Source organism: Physeter macrocephalus, chromosome 13 (genome assembly GCF_002837175.3).
Source record: "Physeter macrocephalus isolate SW-GA chromosome 13, ASM283717v5, whole genome shotgun sequence".
Classification (NCBI taxonomy): domain Eukaryota; kingdom Metazoa; phylum Chordata; class Mammalia; order Artiodactyla; family Physeteridae; genus Physeter; species Physeter macrocephalus.
In genome coordinates this window covers 85871806-85882846 of record NC_041226.1, presented here as the reverse complement: position 1 = coordinate 85882846, position 11041 = coordinate 85871806, and positions in this window count along the sequence as shown.

Sequence of the window (11041 nt, the reverse complement as noted above, 5' to 3'; positions counted from 1 at the left end):
ATAGGGCTTCCCTGGTGGCGCAGTGGTTGGGAGTCCGCCCGCCGATGCAGGGGGCAGGGGTTCGTGCCCCGGTCCGGGAAGATCCCACGTGCCGCGGAGCGGCTGGGCCCGTGAGCCGTGGCCGCTGAGCCTGCGCGTCCGGAGCCTGTGCTCCGCAGCGGGAGAGGCCACAGCAGTGAGAGGCCCGCGTACCGCAAAAAAAAAAAAAAAAAGTCTACAAATAACAAATGCTGGAGAAGGTGTGGAGAAAAGGCAACCCCCCTACACTGTTGGCAGGAATGTAAGTTGGCGCTGCTACTATGGAGAACAGGATGGAGGTTCCTCAGAAACTAAAAACAGAATTACCATATGATCCAGCAATCGAACTGCTGGGTATACATCCAGACGAAACTCTAATTCAAAAAGCTACATGCACCCCTACGTTCATAGCAGCACTATTCACAATAGCCAAGACATGGAACAACGTAAATGTCCATCGACAGACGACTGGATAAAGAAGATGTGGTACATACATACGATGGAATACTACGCAGCCATAAAAAAGAATGGAATAATGCCATTTGCAGCAACGTGGATGGACCTAGAGGTGATCATACTAAGTGAAATAAGTCAGAAAGAGAAAGACAAATACTAGCTGATATCCCTTGTATGTGGAATCTAAAATATGACACAAATGAACCTATGAAACAGAAACAGATTCACAGACGTAGAGAACAGACTTGGGGTTGCCAAGGGGGAGAGGGTTGGGGGAGGGGTGGAGTGAGAGGTTGGGGTCAGCAGATGTAAGCTTTCATATATAGAATGGATAAATAACAAGGCCCTCCTGTATAGCACAAGGAGCTATATTCAATGTGATATAGTTATCCTATGAGTAAACTATAATGGAAAAGAATATATAAAAAAGAATGTATATATATATATATATATATATATATATATATATATATATATAGGTATAACTGAGTCACTCTGCTGTACACCAGAAATTAACACAACTTTGCAAATCAACTCTACTTCAATTTTAAGAAAGATATTTAAAAAAAAGGAATCCAGAGGTGGGCATTTCTCCACAGAGTGGAAAGAGGCAACTCCAAATGGGGAAGAGGCACCCGGACTCCCCGAGGCCAGGGCAGCCCAGACGAGGCCCCTCGTTGACCCTGGGCTCCTGCAGAAGCCTCGGCTTGTCCTACGGGTCAGCCTCTGTGAGCTGGGGGTGCATGAAGGCGGTGGACCGTGTGATGTGTACGTGACCGGTGCTTGTGGCAGTGGATTCACGCGTGTAGGTGGGGCAGGTACGGGTGTACATATAAGGGAGCACCTGTAAATCTAAAACATGCTTGAGGGACTTCCCTGGTGGTCCAGTGGTTAAGACTCGGCGCTCCCAATGCAGGGGGCCCGGGTTCGATCCCTGGTCAGGGGACTATATTCCGCACGCCGCAGTGAAGATCCCGCGTGCCTCGACTAAGACCCGACGTGACCAAATAAATAAATTAATTAGAAATAAATAAATAAAACATGCTTGATATGGGCGGCGTGCCAGCAAGCCTTCAAAATGACCCACTCCAGGCTCCCCCTTTTGTGGGGTAGAGAAGCGGCCCAGCCGAGGCAGGAGCCCCCACTCCAGCCCTGTCTGTCCTGCCCAGGCCTCATTAGCCTCAGTTACAGCTAATAAGGTCCCTCCAATCGCCAAGCTGGGGGCGGGGCAGAGAGCCCGACAGGAGCAGAGATCCAGGGATTCAACTTGGCTGGAGAGGGTCCCCCAGGTGAGCGACGTACCCGTGGAAATGGGGTTTTGCTCAGGTAACTAAATACTGACTCCTTACAAATAACAAGGGCTCCCATTTCCCAAGCACCTACTGTACGTCGGGCCTTGAGGTGACCTACAAGTTCTCAGACAGTCCTCAAAACAGTAGGATCCCCTTTCACAGATGGGGAAACTGAGGCTTGGGAAAATTGAAGACTTGCCCTGGACCATAAACTAGCAAATGAAAGAGTCTGAATTCAAACGCAGTCTTCTCTTTGACACCAAGATGTGCTGCTATCGACTCATTACAAAGAGACCTCGGAGCCCGAGGATGGCTGCCCTTGGTTGCCGGGACCATATGGGGTCTTTAGAAGTGTAAGACGCGGGGTTTCTGGCCTAAATATTGTCTGTCAGCCCGCACCTGTTCTCTTCTCCTTGTACATCGTGGAAGCCCGCCCCACTCCCCCCACCCCATCCTCTCAGGCCCTCCACCCCGCGCTGATGGCTTTCTCCAGCACTTTCCCCTGCTGTTCCCTTCTGTTATCTCTGCATCATCACCAGAACCCCAGGGTGCTGCGGTCCCTCCCTCTTTTCAGGAAGAACCCTTTCCTTCCCTCAAACTCCCCACCAGCTTGTACTCCATTTCTCTGCTCCCTTTCATAATCAAACCTCTTGAAAGCCTTATCAACACCACTTTTGTTTTTTTTTTTAACCCCTCATTCATTCTTTTAACATTTTCTGCATTCACCCTGGAATCCACCCGAGAGGGGCTTTGTCCCCGACTCCCCCAAATCTGCTCTCCCAAGGTCACCTTTGACCTCCAATGTTGCTAAGTCCACGAACCCACCTGGCTGTCCTCTGTCTGGACCCCTCAGTGGCACCGGACACTGATGCCCATGCCCCCTGGCCATGCTCCTCCCGCCGGCTTTGGGGCACCATCCTTCCCGATTTTCTCCCCTCTGTGGCTCCTCGTTCTCCATGTCCTGCCTTCACTGTCCAACTTCCCAGGGCTCCATCCCAGGCCAGCCCCCATCTTCCTCTTCGTTCTCAGAGCCTCACACGCTCCCATGGCGTCGGGGGTCATCTCTAAGCCCAGGTCTCCTGGGTTGCCTGTCCTTCGGACTTGGACGTCCACATGCTCCCATGCCTCAAGGGCACCTCACAGCAACAGGTCAAAACAGAACTCTTTCTTCCTCTGGGGGCACAGCCACTTGGGAAAACCGTTCTGCAGTTTCTTTGTTCTGTTTTTGTTTTTGTTTTCTGCGGTGCGCGGGCCTCTCACTGCTGTGGCCTCACCCGTTGCGGAGCACAGGCCCTGGACGCGCAGGCTCAGCGGCCACGGCTCACGGGCCCAGCCGCTCCGCGGCACGTGGGACCTTCCCGGACCGGGGCACGAACCCGCGTCCCCTGCATCGGCAGGCGGACTCTCAACCGCTGCGCCACCAGGGAAGCCCTGCAGTTTCTTATAAAGTTAAACACACATTTATCATATGATCCTACAATCCCGCAGCCAGGGATTCACTCAAGAGAAATGAAAGCTTATGCTCATACCCAAGCCTTTACGCGAATGTTCGAGCAGCTCCATTCATAGCTGCCCCAAACCGGAAGCAACTGAAATTCCCTCCTCTGAGTGAATGTGTTAGGGAACCGTCGACTGAAACCGCTCACCTTGGCCAGGCATGACGATGACTGCTTTCCTGAGCTGTCTCACAACAGGAGGTCCCGATAAGGAACACGGTGCCGCAGCCAAAAACTAGCCAGAAGAACTTGGGAGGGGCCCAAAGGAGGGAGGAGACGCCAGCGCATAATATGTCCTACCAACCTCCCAGAAACCCTCGCGCTGGAATCCATCTTGGCTGAGAGATGCGCGCGCCACCAGGAAGGACCCTGAGTCAGAAAAAATATGGGTGAAGCAAGATGATTGGCCAGAGACAACCCGGAAACTCACCCCATCGCCATAAACCCCGAGACTGCGAGCCACGTGGCAGAGCCGTCTTCCTGGGCTCCCTTACCCTGCGGCTCTCCGCCGGGGCGCCCCTTCCCAATAAAGTCTCTTGCTTTGTCAGCACATGCGTCTCCTCGGACAGTTCATTTCCGAGTGTTAGACAAGAGCCCACTCTCGGGCCCTGGAAGGGGTCCCCCCTCCTGCAACAATGGACGGAACTGCAGTGCCCCCAGCCCCTGAGCAGCAAGCTCCCCAGCAAGAAAAAGGTCCACGCTTGATGGCAACAACACAAGCACCTTGAGGGCACCGTGCTGAGCGAAGGAAGCCTCTTACGTGCTGTGCGACTCCATTTACGAGACGTTTTCAAAAACACAAAACTGTCGTGACAGAGGTGAGTGTTTGCTGAGGGCTGGGGGCCAGGAGAGGAGGGTGTGGTTACAAGGGGGCCGGCTCGGGGGAGCTCTCTGGGGTGATGGACTCTTCTGTGTCTCGATTGTGCTGGTGGTCATATGAATCTACATGGGTTAAAATTCATAGAACTGCACCCCCAAAGGTCAATTTTACTCTATGATAACATACAAAACAAAATGTAAACACATTCAAACATTTCTTCCGGAAACTTCTTCCTCCACCAGCTGTGCCCACTTCACTAGGTACAATCTCCATCCGCCCAGGGTCTCCAGCCAGCATCCGGGGCTCCCCTGGATGCCTCCCGCTCCCACCAGCCACTCCGCCAACTCCATCCCCAGGCAGCCCTCGGCTCCCATCTCCACGCCCAGAACCCGGTCCAGGCTGTGGTTTGTCTCAGCGGAAACTGCCTGGTCTCCCTCCAGATGCCCCTCCCAACTCAAGCGGCCAAGCATCAGAAATCAGAGAGTGTTACTTCCCTGCCTAAAATCCTGCAATGGCTTTCCCTGAACCTAGAACAAAACCAACTCCCTCCCGAGGCTGCAGGGCTATAGCACCACCTGGCCCTGGCCCCCCTGCTCTCACGGCGCTCACACACTCTAGCCACGTCACGTTAAGTTCTTAGAAGGCATCACCCGTGAGTTGAAGGCAGGGCCTTTGCACCTGTTGTTCCCCTGCCGGGGACGCACCTCCACCTGCTCCCGTTCACCCTTCCACCTTCAAAGCTTCTTCCTCGGGGGGGCTCCCCCCACCACCTGGGGCCCGGCGTCAGGTCGCTCCTACCAGCACCCTCCCGATAGCCCCCTCGGTTCGTTACTTTCCCAGCACCTTTAGTCACTGTGGTGGTTTGGTTTGTTTATTCCTATCTCCCTACTAGACTGTAAACCCCGTGGGGCTCTTGGATCTGGAGCACCTGGCTGTGCTGGACACATAGTAGGTACCTGTTACGGATTGAACTGTGTCCCCCAGAAAGACAGATTGAAGTTCTGTCTATGCTGGTGCCTGTGATTGTGACCTGATATGGAAACAGGGTCTTTGCAGATGTGATTAAGATATAAATTGAGATGAAGTGATACTGGAGTAGGGTGAGCCCTTAGTCCAGTATGACTGCTGTCCTTCTAAGAAGAAGAGATATGGGGAGAACACTGGATCGAGACAGAGGCACAGAGAAGACAGCCACGAGAAGATAGACAAAGGGATAGGATGGTGCATCTACAGCCACGGGGGCGTCAAAGATGCTGGCTTCCCCCGGCAGCTAGGAGAACGGAGTCTCCCTGACAGGTTTTGGAAAGAGCATGGCCCTGCCACCACCTTGATTTCAGACTTCAGGCCCCCAGAACTGTAAGGCAATACATTTCTGTTGTTTTAAGCCCACCTGATCTGTGGTACTTGGTGATGGCAGCCCTAGGAAACTAACTAATACAAGTGCCTGTTAAAAATATCCGTTGAATGAATTAATAGGACAGTGACAAAACCCTCTGAAGGAAATCCTCCCCCACTCAGAGAGAGAAAGGGGGGCGCTCGTTCTCCCCAGCACTGTTGGAAGGCGTTACTGTCGGGGATTCCATCCCTAACTCACCCACCGGGGCCCCGTATCTTCTGAGACCCCAGCCAAACCCAGGGCCCCCCACCTGCCCCCTCCCACCAGGGCTGGGGCCACACCTGGTAGGTGAGCAGCCCAGAGGTACCCAAAGGAGCCTGGATAAATGCCCCATGGGTCCCCCTGCCACACTTGGCAGTGGGCACCCCCCGTATCCTCAGCACAGCTCTGCCCCCGCCCCATTCCTCAGCAGTCGACAATATTGCGCATGTCCCATCTTTGGTGGGAGGGAGTGGTTCAGGTAGCTTGGCAGATTCGGTTAAAGGGTGTAAACTGCACCTAACAAAATCTCTGTCCTTAATGAGCTCGGAACATATATGTTGGGTTGAAAAAATAACAAATAGAACACACCGTTTCATTCCTTTGGCAATGGAATGAAAACTAAGGCGCTCACGCGGGCCGACCTCACACCCACACAATGCTTAGCATGTATTTCCAGGAGTCCAGGACCATTAAAGCCCACTCTCCTGAAAGCCCACGGGCCCCGTAGAAGGACCTCCAGGCTGTGCCCTGTGATCCTGGTGTTTTATTGACACAGTGGAGACCCTAGCACTTACTGCATGTTTACCACGGCCTGGCCACGGCTCTGAGCCTCTTCATGGGTTGTCTGATTTAAACTCCATGGTTACAGGACTTCCCTGGTGGTGCAGTGGTTGAGAATCCGCCTGCTAATGCAGGGGACATGGGTTCGAGCCCTGGTCCGGGAAGATCCCACGTGCCGCGGAGCAACTAAGCCTGTGAGCCACAGCTACTGAGCCTGCGCTCTAGAGCCCATGAGCCACAACTACTGGGCCCGCGTGCCACAACTACTGAAGCCACAACTACTGAGCCCGCGTGCCACAACTACTGAAGCCCGTGTGCCTAGAGCCCGTGCTCCGCAACAAGAGAAGCCACCGCAATGAGAAGCCCGCACACCACAAGGAAGAGTAGCCCCTGCTCGCCGCAACTAGAGAAAGTCCGTGCACAGCAACAAAGACCCAACGCAGCCAAAAATGAAACAAACAAACAAACTCCATGGTTATTATCTCCATTTTATGGAGGTGGGAAAGGAGCCACAGACAAGTTAAGAAACTTGCCCTGGGTCACACCTGAGCCAGGATTTGCACCTTGACAGTCTGACATGGAAGCCATCCACCTTTTTCTTTCTCTTCTTGTGTGTGTGTGTGTATGTGTGTGTGTGTGTGTGTGTGTGTGTGTGTGTGTGTCTGTGTGTCTGTGTGAAAATATACATAACATAAAACTTACTATTTTGCCATTTTAAAATGTATAGTTCAGTGACATTAAGTACATTCACGTTATTGTGCAACTACCATCGATATCCTTTTCTAGGGACTTCCCTGGTGGTCTAGTGGTTAGGACTCAGTGCTTTCACCACCGTGGCCAGGGTTCAATCCCTAGTCAGGGAACTAAGATCCTGCAAGCTGTGCAGCACAGCCAAAAATAAAATAAAATTAACAAACAAACAAATAAAAGCAATTACCTTTAAAAAATATCCTTTTCCATGGGGAGGGGGAAGGGTAAGCTGTGACAAAGTGAGAGAGTGGCATGGACATATATACACAACCAAATGTAAAATAGATAGCTAGTGGGAAGCAGCCGCATAGCACAGGGAGATCATCTCTGTGCTTTGTGACCCCCTAGAGGGGTGGGATAGGAGGGTGGGAGGGAGGGAGACGCAAGAGGGAAGAGATACGGGAACATATGTATATGTATAACTGATTCACTTTGTTGTAAAGCAGAAACGAACACACCATTGTAAAGCAATTATACTACAATAAAGATGTTAAAAAATAAAAAAATAAAAAAATGATTTTGATCTGTAAAATATATATATATATATATATATATATATATATCCTTTTCCAGAACACTTACATCATCCCAAACAGAAACTCTATACCCTCTAAATAACTCTCCATTCCCCCCTCCCTCCAGCCCCTGGCAACCTTATCCTATTTTCCATCTCTATGAATTTGCCTATTCCTGGTGCCTTACCTATGTGGACTCACACAGTATTTGTCCTTCTGTGTCTGGTTTATATCATCCATGTTGTAGCAGGTGTCAGGATTTCCTTCCTTTTCAAGGCTGAATAATATTCCATGGTATGTATAGACCACATTTTGTTAATCCATCATCAGTTGATGGACACTTGGGTTATTTCCACCTTTCCACCATGCGAATAATGCTGCTAGGAACATGGCTGCACACATATCTATTCAAGTCTCTGCTTTCAGTTCTTTGGGGTATATACCCAGGGGTGGAACTGCTGGATCATATGGGAATTCTATGATTAATTTTTTGAGGAACCAAAAAACTGTTCTCCACAGCAGCTGCACCGTTTTACATTCCTACCAATGGTGCACATGGGTTCCTATCTGTCCACATCTTTGCCAACACTCGCTGTTTTCTGTTTTTCTGACAGTAGTCGTCCTAAGGGGGCACCTCCGTCTATTTCTTAACCTCCAAGCCTCAGTTTCCTCATCCGCGTACTGGGGACAGTGACCCTCAAGGGGCAGGACTCAATGAGGAAACACACGTACGGGACTTGGGATACCACATGGCCCGTAAGAACCGCTCAGCAATGACAGCTAATGTTCCTGAAGGGGCGAGCCCCACCCCCCACCCCCAGGCGGGGATCACAGAGCTACCGAGGTCAGTGCAGGCAGAATAAAATCACACGCTTCCCTTCTCGCCCATGTTCCCTGTGGATCAGCGACGGAAGAGACTAGACGGAGGGCGGGGCAAGTACGTGCAGTAAGTGGAAAGGCCTCTGCTCTCTCTGACCCCTCCCCCTCCCCCTCCCCTCCACACACACACACACACACACACACACACACACATACACACGCGTGCACAAAGCCTTCTTCCCTCCTGCGGTTTCTATTCTCGTCCTAAGTTCCTTCTGTCTCCAGTTGCTGGGTGATCAATGCGGCAGGACGTTTATGGAAGAAGACAAGAAGGCAAGAAAGGGGCAGGGGCTCAAGGGAGGAGAAAATCAGGTGGGCGCTGGCTGGCCCGGGGCCTTGGATGGGAAGCCAGACCCCAGCAGCATCTGGGAAAGCCGGTGGATTCTCACACCTACCACATTTAAAAATGCTATCTATAGTTCCTGTTCACTTAATCAATGGTGTACAGATCAGGCGCACAGGACCTTCATCTGATGCATGGGACCTCTGTCCATCATCTCCCACCAACACCACCCTGCTTGGCTTGGATACCTCCAAGAATGGGGAACTCACTCTTCCTTTCCTGTCCTTGGCTGGCTAAGGCCCAGCTGGACTGGTTCCCTGGCGCCTCCAAGAGTTTTCTGGGTGGAGGACTTTGCCCTGGGGCAGGGCCTGAGGGTGAGAATAGGATGACCATTTCCCCTACCCTCTGCCCCAGACCCAGAGTCAGCAGGCTGTTTACCCGGAGTTTGTCCACACTTCAGATCCCAGGTGCCCGCCCTGCCAGAGGCCTGCAGAATACTGTGAGTGTAGCGGCTATGCTGTCACAGCTGTGAGAAGACAGGCGGGTCTCAGAGCAGAGGGGGCACACTGACAGCTTGTGAGCTGCCTTGGGCTGCAGGTGTGTTTTGTTTTACCTGCACGGGATTTTCAAAGAACTTTGAAGTAGGTGCCAGTATTTCAAAAGGCAAGTGAGTTCACATATATATATATATCTGCTATGTGCCTTCTCTCACAACATCAGAAGATGTGGCAACATCTGGTCTGCCTCTCTCCCTGACCTCTCCGGCCACCTAGCCAGAGGAATGGGACGCTAGGGTAAGCGCTTCAGATACATCATTTCACTGAAGCCTCAGCCCAAGCTGGTGAGGTCGTTATCATAGCTCCATTTTGCAGATGGGAAAACTGAGGCTTAGACAGGTTAAGGTGATCCAGCTAATCAGTGATGGAGGCAGAATTCAAACCCTGGTTGGTCGAACGATGCCAACTTCTACCTGGGGGGTTCCCAACTCTCCACTTCCTTGCGGAGATTTGTAAAGATAAAGCCTTCTGGACCTCGCCCCAAACTTATGGGGTCCAGAGCTCTCAGCAGTGGGGCTGGGGAGCCCGTTGTTTTAAAATGCCCTCCTGAGGATTTCCCTGGCGGTCCGGTGGTTAAGAATCCACCTTCCAATGCAGGGGACGGGGGTTTGATCCCTGGTCGGGGAACTAAGATCCCACATGCCGCGAGGCAACCAAGTCCGCGTGCCGCAACTAGAGAGAAGCCCACGCGCTGCAGCGAAAGAGCCCACGTGCCAGATCCCGCATGCGGCAACGAAGGACCCCATGTGCCGCAACTAAGACCCGACGCAGCCAAAAATAAAATAAATGAATATTTTAAAAATAAGTAAATAAAGTAAAATGCTCTCCTGTATGAAGCTGGTTGGATGTGGGCCTGGCTGCCCTTGACCACTGTGTTGGGGGTGCAGGTGGGGGCCTTGTCTCTTCTCCAAGCACCATCTCATTCCTCCTCAAATCCGGTGCCGCCCCGGACTTGCCCAGTTAAAGCCAGCCGCTCTCCCAGCCCACACCTGAGTTTCCCTGTGTGTGGAAGGAGAAAATCGCTCCCAGCCTTCCAGGAATGGGAGCAACTTAACGGGCGGGACCCCCCTCTTCTCTTTTTTTTTTTTTTTTTTTTGTGGTACGCGGGCCTTTCACCGCTGTGGCCTCTCCCGTTGCGGAGCACAGGCTCCGGACGCGCAAGCTCAGCGGCCATGGCTCACGGGCCCAGCCACTCCGCGGCACGTGGGATCTTCCCGGACCGGGGCACGAACCCGTGTTCCCTGCATCGGCAGGCGGACTCTCAACCACTGCGCCACCAGGGAAGCCCCCCGCTCTTCTCTTTATCTCAGACCCAGAGTAAGCAGGACTGGCAAGGCTGTTTTGCCTGATCCTGAACGGAGGGGAGGCCGGTGGTGGGCCGGGACCTCCAGGCGCTGGAGGCTACTTTGCTCCCTGCACCGCTGCCCTGTGGGGCTGCGGTTCGCTCTCTTTCCTCCTCTCACCCCCTGATTTGTACCAGGTCCTCATCCCCAGGGGCCTGGGCTTCTCCATCTGCTCCATCCTCCTCCCCCAGAGCCAGCTGCTTGCTGGCTGGAAATAGCTGACATGCGTGACAGGGCTGGAAGCATCCATGGTATCAAAGCCCTTTAGATCCCATAGGGAGATGGACTTGAGCTTGGGCACACTTGGATTGGACCTTGACTGTTTGGTGTTCAATTTCGCTGTGTGATCTACTTATGTCCCCTGACCTTGGCCCCCTTATCTAAAAACACGACGTGGAGGGCAATGCCGTCCCTGTGGGAAAGGCTCTATGGGGCGGAGATCAGGTCCGGCTTGCTCAATGCTCCAGCTTGTGG